Source organism: Archocentrus centrarchus, chromosome 16, assembly GCF_007364275.1.
Source record: "Archocentrus centrarchus isolate MPI-CPG fArcCen1 chromosome 16, fArcCen1, whole genome shotgun sequence".
Classification (NCBI taxonomy): domain Eukaryota; kingdom Metazoa; phylum Chordata; class Actinopteri; order Cichliformes; family Cichlidae; genus Archocentrus; species Archocentrus centrarchus.
Genome location: NC_044361.1, coordinates 7,384,911 through 7,396,706, shown reverse-complemented (window position 1 = coordinate 7,396,706; position 11,796 = coordinate 7,384,911). Strand labels below are relative to the sequence as shown.

The 11,796-nt window shown below is 38.8% G+C and overlaps 1 pseudogene; it reads right to left on the bottom strand.

The window, feature by feature from the left end:
• Positions 1-3,392: 3,392 nt before the first annotated feature.
• LOC115795007 (sialic acid-binding Ig-like lectin 10) lies at positions 3,393-11,581 on the bottom strand (annotated as a pseudogene).
• Between the last annotated feature and the right edge of the window lie 215 nt (positions 11,582-11,796).

The window sequence follows — 11,796 nt, the reverse complement described above, 5'->3', positions numbered from 1 at the left end:
CAGCGGCACTGCACCTCTGGTTAGTGCCCATGGTGTAGCTGAGACTCCCATTAGCATTTGGTGGTGGGGTTGTGGTCTAGCTTTGATAATATACATACTGTCAAGAGTATTTGTCTAATGTTAGGCAGTTCTCAGTGGCCGAAGACAACTATTAGTGGGTCAGTAGGCTGAGTGAGCATGGTTTACGTAGGGAATATCATTTTTCCTGTAACTTTTAGATATACTAAATGTTAGAGGACAATAAGATGAAATGCACTTCTAAATAAAGTAAGTTGTATTCATTAATAAAATCTCTCTGTGTGGAGTTTGCATGTTTCTCCCCGTGTCTGAGTGGGTTTCCTCCCGGTACTCCAGTTTCCTTCCACAGTCCAAAGACATGCAGTTAGTGGGGTTATTCTAACTGGTTATTAACTGGTTATTCTAGAAGAAGAAACAGCCTTTATTGTCCCACAGAGGGGAAATTTGGGTGTAACAGCAGCCGCAGTTATTATAAATATAAGTAAAAAATATAATAATTCACACTATTAAGAAAAGAATATAAATATATATAAAATCAACAATCAAGATTAACCTTAATACTACTAATAATAACACTATATACAATGTACATGAGTACATTGTATATTGTAATTGCCCATCGGTGTGAATGTGAGTGTGAATGGTTGTCTCTCATTCTGTCTTAGCCCTGTGACAGGCTGGCGACCTGTTCAGGGTGTCCCCTGCCTCTCGCTCTATGACAACGGTGATAGGCTTCAGCCCCCCCGTGACCCTGAACAGGATAAGTGGAAGCTAATGGATGGATGGATAATAAAATCACCAGTTATTAATTGCAATGGTTGACATAAAGTTTTTTTTTTCAATTTAACTGAGTTAGCACTTTAGTCTTGTTGTATATATTTCAGCATGGAGCATTATGAGTGAGAATTATATTTCCCCAGTGTCTAAACATTTTTCCATTTAAATTAGAATTCTATTTTGTTTCATGCTTCATATGACATGAATTAAGTCCACAGAAACCTGCTTGTGTTGCACCATTCAGACTAACAGCATTAGAGGTATAAAATGTTAAATGAACGAATGTACTTTAATAAAACATTTTATTAATTCACCATACAAGAACAGAAAAATACAAAAGCTGCAGTGAGGCAGCACCAGACAGACCTCACTATCTATATGACTAGTAATGTGCACAAAATGGCTTACTCTGCCCCCTTCTGGTGAGTAATTCAATTCAATTTCAATTCAATTTATTTATATCGCGCCAAATCACAACAAACAGTTGCCTCAAGGTGCTTTGTATTGTGGGTAAGGACCCTACAATAATACAGAGAAAAATGAAGCATGATGTATGGTCACAGGAAGCAAAATAACAACATATAACTAAAATAAACAATAATATAATAATATGGTAGTAATATGAATGAGCAGAGACCATTAAAAATAACCTTAAACTACCAAGAGTTTTTTTTCTTTAACTGGAAATAAATCATATAATTATGCTTTGACAAACCACCCAAAGAGAAGTAGACGCTACTGTCCCTGAAAAATTCAGTTAATATTTGACCCAAATGAAAACATTTTCCTATAAAAACTGTTTTGGAGTGATCACATCAATGTTTAAAGATCATGTATCTTTGTCCAATAAAACATCTAAAAGGAAACTACATTTTATTGTAGAGCATAAATCCCTGAAGTGGGTCCATATTTGCACACCGATGTCATCATGATTGTTTTTCAGTAACTCTTCAATAATGCAGGGAGTTTTATCAGGAAAGATTATCAAAAGAAAAAGCCACAATAACAAAGGGATAAGGAAATTCTGTCTTCATTGCTCACTTAGCTGAATATAGGAATTTACACAGTCCCTGCTGCAGCATGTAGAGGTGTAAATTGTTCAAAGGTTCATCATTCTTACACTGAAAAAACGAGAAATTGAGGCTTTGTGAAATTTATCCCACATTCATGGATATCCTACATGACAAATTCTGTTTCTTTGCAAACATAATCCATTCTTCTACTTCTTACATATTCTTTAGGATATTCAGTCTGTTAGTATGAATGATGTTGTAATGAAACATGGCAATCATGTCTTCTCTTGAAGCTCTTGGAATGAAATTCCCTGGGAGGGGGATCAGGTGAGGGAGCGGCTGTCCCCAGTTGAGCGATAGCATGGGAGGGTTGGGAGCTGCTTGTCCTGGACTCAGACTGGTTTGTCTTGGGGCCATTCTTGCGTGTGTGTATGTGTGTATCTGTGGGTGGGAGTTGCTGGCCTCAGGGTTGGCGTTTTTCTGGGGTGCTGTTGTCACAGGCCCGGGCCTGCTCTCTGTCGCCCTGTGGTGGGGTGTGGAAAATGGGGGTACTTACTGAGCCAATTAGCTAGCTCTCTCATTCCAGGGGTAGTCTTCTTAGTCTTCAGGGGTCTTGTTGTATATATTTCAGCATGGAGCATGGAACACACACACACGCACACACACACACACACACACACACACACACACACACACACACACACACACACCACACACACACACAAACAGAACAACAGTATATGCTTGTTTTCTTTTCGATACTTCTTTTTCAGGTGCTGTTTGTTTTCAGGTTTCTGTTTGGCACAACAGAGCATGCAGACAATAATTTTGCTTCCTCAAGCTGCCAGACAGGACAGGTTTAAAAAAAAAAAAAAAGTGACACAGAGAGACAGCCAACCATACACCCTCACATTCACACCTATGGGCAAATTAGAATCACCAATAAACCTAACCCCACTAACTGCATGTCTTTGGACTGTGGGAGGAAAACTGGAGTGCCCGGAGAAAACCCACTCAGACACGGGGAGAACATCCAAACTCCACACAGAAAAGCCAACGTGGATTTGAACCCAGACCTTCTAGCTGTGAGGCCACCACACCGCCTGTGTTGTGAACTCACTAGTTTGAAATGTAATATAAAAACAATGCTTATTGTGAACTTATTAGAAGTCCACTTTTGCAATTGTGTAATACTGAGAAATACAGACGCTGGTTAATGAAGTATGCTTCGTTTATTGTCTTGCTGGTTTTAAAACCATTTAGCATTAATATTACAGGTAGAATCAGTTAAAGCTGAGCAGTGAACAAAATATACTTATCATTGACTGAAGTCAGCATATAATACAACAAAAGTAGTAGTATTTGCACTTAAGTAGTAGTAGAAATAGAAACATTTTGCTTAATTACTAGCATGAAAATATATTTAAAGTACTAAAATAAAAGTTTTCATGTGAACTCTTTTTGACATTAAAAAGTCAAGTTGGAGTTACAGGTGAAACTACTACCCTAAACATAATGAAATCATTTGAACATTAAGCAACAGATTTGTGTTACATTAAATGACAAATCACATTAAATGATCATGATTTTTTTATGCAGTGTTTTTATGCAATGCAATATGTGTGAATGAAATACTTTAAAAATTAAATGAGGCCGAAGAAGAGAAATTATGTCAGTTCACCACATTCTAATTGTGTGGGACTCAATACAAAAAAATCACAAAAAATCATCAGTTCATCACATCCAATTAGATCAAATAATCTTTATCCCAAACCATAAAACAATCAAATTTCATCAATTATATCATTCACAGTGGAGTACACGGCCTCATCTCCTCCTTTTGTGGTTCGGTGATTAATCTCCACCATCGTCTTCTCATTTCAGCACACTCTGTCTTCGTGCTCTCTTGCCTCCTTGCTGCCTCCCTGACTCTGTTTCTGTTCAGCAGGGGGGAAAACATCAGTGTCAGCATGCTCCACTTTGTTTGGCTCACTGTTTGAGTTCAGGGTCTGATTGTCTTGACAGTCATAAACGTGTTAGTTACAAAGTAAATAATATGAGTTATTCATGTCTATGTGGTATATTTACTTACTGATTCATACAGGAAAAAGTTCTTTTTTCTGTATCAGCTTGAAGTGTGAATTACTTCACACTTCTGCTTTTTTTTCTTGTTCTGTTTTGTTTTTGTAATCATGGTAATTAAAGAAGTCATGGTGCCAACTGTGACAGAAACTTGCGATGCTTCATATTCTCAGGTTTAACTCTTTGTAAGCTCTTTATGCATAAAATTAATGTTGCATGGATTTGCACTTCCATGAGTTGCTACATTAATGCTTCAGCATCAGTGACCTAGTTATTAACTTGTGTCTTCTTGGTATTGTTGTTTGAACAAAGATTAAGTGCAGGTATACTCTGTCTGTGCCATGATCCTGGGTCCACTGACCCAGTGTTTTTGGTTAGACTTTGATTTAAGTTTTATTTTCCTTCTTTGCGTCTTTGTTTTATTACCTTTATCCTGCTTATGTTCTGATTCCCACATCCTCCTGTTCTGTCAGTGTTCCTCTATCTGTTTTGTTTCTCATGTCTTATTCCCTTGTCTTGCGTTTCATGTCTCATGTTTAGTTTCGTTTCCTGGAGTGTTGTGTTTAGGTTTCTGTTTAGTCATGTTTAGGTTCCCTTTGTGTGCGTGCCTCCTTATATGTCAAATCCGTTTCCTTGTCTTGCTTCCTGTTTTATTTTGATGGCTTTCTGTCCCTGTGTGTTGTGTTCTGTTTTGCTTCCCTTATGCTCAGCTGTGATCCCCACCTGTTGTCACTGCCCTCATTAGCCCTTGTGTATTTATTGTCTGCTTTTTTGTCTTTGTCACGTCCTTGACGTCAGTAGTTTCCTCCTGTGTGCTCCATTCCTGACTCCTGTTTACTATCATGTCAAGTTAGTCTAGTTTTGTTATTTTGTAGTTTGTGCCCTGCCTTTGTTTATACTCTCACTAATAAAGCCTAAATTTAAGTTCAGCTTTCGCCTTTGAGTCCTGCATTGGGGTCCTCTGCCTTGCCTGCCACATCGATACATGACAGCCTGTGTGCTGTGTTCAGACGGGACCCTTGCAGAGTCATTGCTTCTCAGACTCAGTGAGTCCCTCCAAAGAGCAACTCTTTGTGCCAATTTAAATGTATTAGAATTTTGTATTTCTGGTTACATCCCAGCTTCTGATTCAAACAATGGTAAACAAACAAAAACTCATTAAAATATCTGAAATACTACCACATATTACAAAATGTTCTTATGTATTGAAAACTGACCCAATTCCTTACAATTGCAGAACGTTGGAGGCATTGAGAACAAACAGGAAAACCCCAAAGAGTAAAACATGGACACTTCAGTATTTTAAACATCTGTGCAGAAACTCATGTTTTAATGAATATATTTTAAAAAGCAAACTGAACATAATACCAGTTTATCATCTTGATGCGTCTCCATCTCCAAAGCCTCATCTGAATTTCTGGAGCTCTTCTGTTTTTTTCTGGAGAAAAGAGCATTTTTACAAAAATTATTATGTGTTCAATTTATCTACAGAGAAAACGTTGCAAGAATTACAAAAGCAAACCTGTAGGAATTCCTGGCCAAACAAAAAACGATTGCTGAAAGAAGAACCACAGTCAAAAAGGCAATGATGACTTTTGTGTATCGCAGCCTAAAACCAGACGACCGCTCTGCAATTGAAGCAAACATGAAAAAAGTTCATGTTAATTGTCTAATTACAGAGGTCACATTAAAAAAATGTTTAGTTGGAGAACATATACCATGTTTTTCAGACAGGTTTTTATGGATCAGGAGGTTTTCTCTTTCTTCTCCATTTCCATTGTTGCTGACACATTCAACAGTGCTGTTGCCATGGTTTTTTACACTTAGACTGACAGTGCTGCTGACTGTGTGGTTTGTCACAGTGGTAATGACAGAGTACTCATTGTGGTTCTTCAGGAGCGGCCATTTGATGGTAGGTAAAGGAAACCCTTCACTGATACACACACAGGTCAAACCCTCTGACTGAAGCACACATCCGGAGCCATCGTGGATCTTTGAAAACCCTGTAAACAATAATCAGAATCATAAAACAAGAGAAGGTGTGATTTTATTGCATATTTGAACTTCACATTCAAGTTAGGTGCTGTCTACTTACAAGTCACAGTCACACTGACGTGTAAAGTCACAGTTGTGTCCAGATGTTTTGTTGTACAGATGTACTGTCCAGTGTGTTCTGCTGTCACATTATAGATGACAAGTGTAGCTGATCCAGTGTCATTGTGTAGGTCAGTTCCATTGTGAAGGTTTGTGTTGGAAAGTTTTTTCCACATAATGAAAGATGGAGGGAAACTTTCAACACTGCAGGTCAGACTGAGAACATCTCCCTTCCTAACAGTTGTATTTCCAATGAGCTCAGGTGTCTTTTTGTCTGTGGAGGATAGTTCAGCAGTTTTTATAATACCTACCGTCAAGAGCATCAATGTTTTAAAAAATGGCATCACACATTTAGCATAGAATTGGAAATGATATTTATTAGAATTGAAGAGCTCTGAATTTCAGGTACCAGAAAGGTGACTCTTCTGTCTGAAAGCCCAAAGTTGTGTACTTACAGATGACTGTTATGTTGACTTCATGCTTGAGGGTGTTGTTCATATATTTAGCTGTGCAGACGTACAGTCCAGAATGTTCTGCTGTGACATTCTGTATGACAAGTGCAGCTGATCCAGTGTCATTGTGCAGGTTTGTGTTGGAGCTAAGTTGTTTCCACACAATCAGAGATGGAGGGACACTTTCAACACTGCAGGTCAGATTCAGAACATCTCCCTCTTTAACAGCTGTATTCCCAATGATCTGCTGTTTCCTTCTATCTGTGAAACACATTTCAGTAGTTTATGATAAGGAGCAAGAAAACAATTAAAATTATTAAGAATTAACTTGTGTTTCCACGGGGCCTCCTCCTGGGAGGAGGCCCCGTGGTAGACCCAGGACACGCTGGAGAGATTGTGTATCTCGGCTGGCCTGGGAACGCCTTGGGGTCCCTCCGGATGGGCTGGAGGAGGTGGCTGGGGAGAGGGAAGCTTGGGCTTCTCTGCTTAGGCTTCTGCCCCCGCGACCCGGCCCCGGATAAGCGGAAGAAAATGGATGGATGGATGGAACTTGTGTTTCCAATAATTCTGTCATGCTGTGATGCCTACGAGTTATTCTCATCCACCTTTGGCTTACTATGAATGTGGCTGGTCTCTGGCCACATACGTAAAACAAACTTAGCTGGAATGGAGATGCCATTCCCGGCCACTGTATTCAAATATGATGGGGGAACATGGCGACTTCCACAAACCAGCACCATATAATTATGTTTGTGAGAGTGCATCAGTTTATTGGAAGACATAATTAAAGACTAATTTATGACTGCAATAACCTTTTTTCTATTATATAACCTAAAAATATTACTACTTAACAAAATGTACAGACTGACTACAATGATCTATAGCCAATTACGTGTATACATTTCAGATGCATGAAGACTGGCAGTGTCTACTTACAAGTCACAGTCACATTGACATAAGAAGTCACACTTGTGTCCAGATGTGTTGCTGCACAGATGTACGGTCCAGAATCTTCTACTGTTACATTGTGGATGACAAGTGTAGCTGATCCAGTGTCATTGCGCAGGTCAGCGTGAGCACCACTGTGAAGGTTGATGTTAGAACTCAGTTTTTTCCACACAATCAGAGCTGGAGGGAAACTTTCAGCACTGCAGGTCAGAGTCAGAACATCCCCTTCCTTAACTGTTGGATTCCCAATGATCTGCGGTTCCCTTTTATCTGTGGAAAACAATTCAATAGTTTATTTAAGAGACTTTTATATATTTTATTTGGACCATATCCTGTTAATCAATCCACCTCCATTTTACCCCAATGCGCATTTTGATTACTTTTTGATCTAGTTATATCTTCATCTTGTACAATAGTGTAAGAGTAGTCGTCAAAGCATTTCACTGCTAGTTGTAAGCTGTATGACCATGCATGTGACAAACAAACTTTGATCTGATTTGATTTGATAAGGAGCAAGAAAATAATAATCAAATATATTTAAAAAATAAATGCATTTAAAAAAACACTTGAAAACATCAATGATGCAGTGAGGAAATTCAGTGGATCTGTTATGCTGCGGGGTTCATTTTGATGACATAGTTTAGGTTTATCCCCCCCCCCCCCCCCCCCCCCACCCCCCATTGCTCTGTACTACAACTATCAAAACACCAAAAGAGAGAGAATATCTTTGGAAGAATGATGTTTCAGTGTTTCAGTAAATTTCCAGAGTATTAGAAACACTACAGCATCATATTGTAGTTTTTCTGGTAACACATGGCTGTTTAATACTTTACTAATTATTAATTTATTCACCCATCATTTTAAGTTAGCCAGTTACTAAAATGACAACACTTATCAGTAGTTAAGAGACCAAAGTAAAGTATCTTCCTATGTATCAGATTTCTGAAATTCAAATTCCAGAAGATTAGAACCATCTACTTACAGATCACAGTCACATTGACATAAGAAGTCACTGTTGTGTCCAGATGTTTTGCTGTACAGATGTACAGTCCAGAATGTTTTGCTGCCACATTTGGAATGACAAGTGAAGCTGATCCAGTGTCATTGTGCAGATCAGTTTTAGTTCCATTGTCAAGGTTTGTGTGTTTTCTCCACACAATCAGAGCTGGAGGGAAACTTTCAACACCGCAGGAAAGATTGAAAACGTCTCCCTCCTTAACAGTTGTATTCCCAATGATCTGAGGTTTCCTCATATCTGTGGGGCACATTTCAGTTTTTTAATTAAGACAAGGGGAGAAAATATGACAAGAAATCAATTTAAAACCAATCAGACTGGTAACAAGATAAAGGAAACAAACCTGAAAGCATCACTGATGCACGTCACCCACTGCACTGATAATGAACATGCAAGATATGACAGAGGGCTGAGTGAATGAGAAAGGACTGTACCCAGAATTGTGGTCATCCCCTCCTCCCGTGCACTGCAATAAGTTTGAATCTCCTTCTACAAGTCAAATCCTTTCTGCATCACTCAGCCCTCTGTTTCCTGAAGTCCATGTACGCACAGAGGCTGAAAGCAGGAGTTAATAAGTCCTGCTGTCCACTACAAAAGTACTGAATAAAACGTTTGATTTAAAAGGGCTAAAATTGCTGTACATTTCTGAAATCCTACTTAGAAATTAAGGATTTCCATCCATCCATCCATCCATTCACTTCCAGGACTCAGAGTGTATAAACTGAGCCTGATATAAAGGTGTCAGACTCAGAGGACAGTAATCAATCGACAGGTCTTACGAGTTCATAATTACATATGAACATTTTACAGTATCTATATTATCACAATATATGTCTGTAAGGAATATAAAAGTATTTGTTTTATGAACTTGACATTCCAGAAGATTAGTCCCATCTACTCACATGTCACAGTCACACTGATATTAGAAGCCAGGGTTGTGTTCAGATGTTTTGCTGTACAGATGTACTGTCCACAGTGCTCTGCTGTAACATTCGGGATGACAAGTGTAGCTGATCCAGTGTCACTGTAAAGGACTCTGTTGGTTCTATGATTTTTCCACACAACAACAGCTGGAGGGAAACTTTCAACACTGCAGGTCAGATTCAGAGCATCTCCCTCCTTAACAGCTGTATTCCCGATGATCTGAGGTTTCCTCTTATCTGTGGAGCACATTTCAATTTTCAGGAAGGAGGGAGAAATTAAAATGGGCATAGATCCACTTGGCAAGAAAAAAATAAATACTTATTCCTCTACAAAGAAAATGTGAACTTTTGCACACTGATCGCATTGTTTGTTTTTGTTGTTTTAGATGCTTGCAGTCAGGGAGAAAATTGTGGTTCCTGAAATTATTGAGGAGACTTGGATTGCTCCAAACTCGCAATATCAGTTACCTGATAGGAAAATAAATGAACAGTACAATAACTATTCTTTCCACAAGCACAAAGTTGTGTACTTACATATCACTGTTATGTTGACTTCGTGCTTGAGGGTGTTGTTCATATATTTAGCTGTGCAGACATACAGTCCAGAATGTTCTGCTGTCACATTCTGGATGATAAGTGAGGCTGATCCAGTGTCATTGTGCAGGTTTGTGTTGGAACCAAATTTGGACCACATAACCAGAGATGGAGGGAAACTTTCAACACTGCAGGTCAGATTCAGAGCTTCAGCCTCCAACACACTTTCAACACCAGTGATTTGAACTTCCTCTAAATCTATGAGATAAAAATATATAAATTACACAATCATGTAGTTTCCCTAACATGATGACTTTATTGCAAGATTAAAGTTGACTCTGCAAAATTCAGTAGACTTCAGGGGGGGGAAGTTATTTTGAGACTAAAATTACTCACAGTTCACACTCAAAGCTGAAGTCTCTTCTGTAGCTGTTTTGTCTGTAAAGCGGATTTTGCAGGTGACATTGGTGTTGTGATATTCAGCTGAAGGGTCAAAGGTCAAAGTTGAGGTGTGTCTCTGTGTGAAAGCAGTCAGATTCTCAGTCTTGAAAGCAGTGATGTTCTCTGTAATGTGAGATTCAGTCCCTCCTGCTCCTCTCCATGTCCAGGTGATTTCAGGAACAGATCCAGAGCAGAGACCAGGAGCAGTGCAGGTCAGTGTGGCCTGCTGTCCCTCTGTCAGTGTGGGAATCGTTACTGTGGGCTTCTGAATGAGACCTAATGGAAATGCTGGGCATTAGTGGAATTAAATCCAAGCTCAAATAATAGGATATTTTCTGGCCTGTGGGAAAGAACTGCTGCAGTTCCTACCAGTTGCCCACAGAGGTTAAAAAAAAAAACACAAAATAAATTAATACTTCATTAAAATAATAAAAATCCTAAACATGTTGTTGTAAAAGACTGAATAAATATTTTCTGCATATTTGTTCTTGAAGAAGTTTTTCATACCTTTAACAGAGACAGTTACTCTTGTAATGAATGTGAATCCATCTTCTTTCCCGTTCAGGTCACCAATAACTCTGAGCTGATATGATCCAGAATCAGACTGTTTGAGATAATTAATGGTGATGCTGCAGTTGTTCTGACTCACATCAGGCTCCAAAAGCGACACTCGTCCTTCAAATCCAGCCTGAGGCTTTTTTTCTGTGTTTTTGTCGCTGTGAAATATTATGTCAGCATCACTACAAGATCTTTTAGATGCTTCACATTTGAACCAAACTATATGTTTGGGGGTAAAAGCAGCAGCAGTCCTGAAAGAGCACGGAATCACAACACAGAGTCCAGCCTCTGCTCTTAGTTCTTGCTCACTGAGAGTAACACAGTATTCTCTGTCACAGTGTTCTGAGGCTGAGGAACCTGTTAGTGCAAAGGCAAAGTTAAAGACTGTGAACATTTCATGTTACAGCAATACACATGCCTAATTAAAGATACTGAAATAACTTTGCTGTTTCAAATAAGCTGCCTTTTGTTCATCAGAATCATTTCTTAGTCTATAATATGTGTGCTAACAGAAGATTTATGAGGTACAAAATTATGATAAATCCTGGGTGAGAATAAATACCGGTCATTTGTATGCAGGTCAGGAAAAGTTAAATATACTTGATTGATTGATTGATTGATTGGTTGAGACAAACCTGTGCCGGCATTGTTGCCTCTCACAGAGAAAAGCAGAGCTGCCCAGATGAGAACAAACATCCTCGATGTTCGGTGCTCAACACTTTCAGGCTCTTACTCCACACAATAACTAATCCAGGAGACACAGTAAACATGCAGAAATTAAAACTAAAATTAAGACAAAGAAAAATTCAACAGTTCATATCACACATCTCAATAAATGCCGTGTGTATTTACCAACAGCTGTGACTGCATCAACACTCTATATAAGTTTTTGTGTTAAAAATCTTTGTGACATCTGTTCCTGAAACATTAATTAATGAACA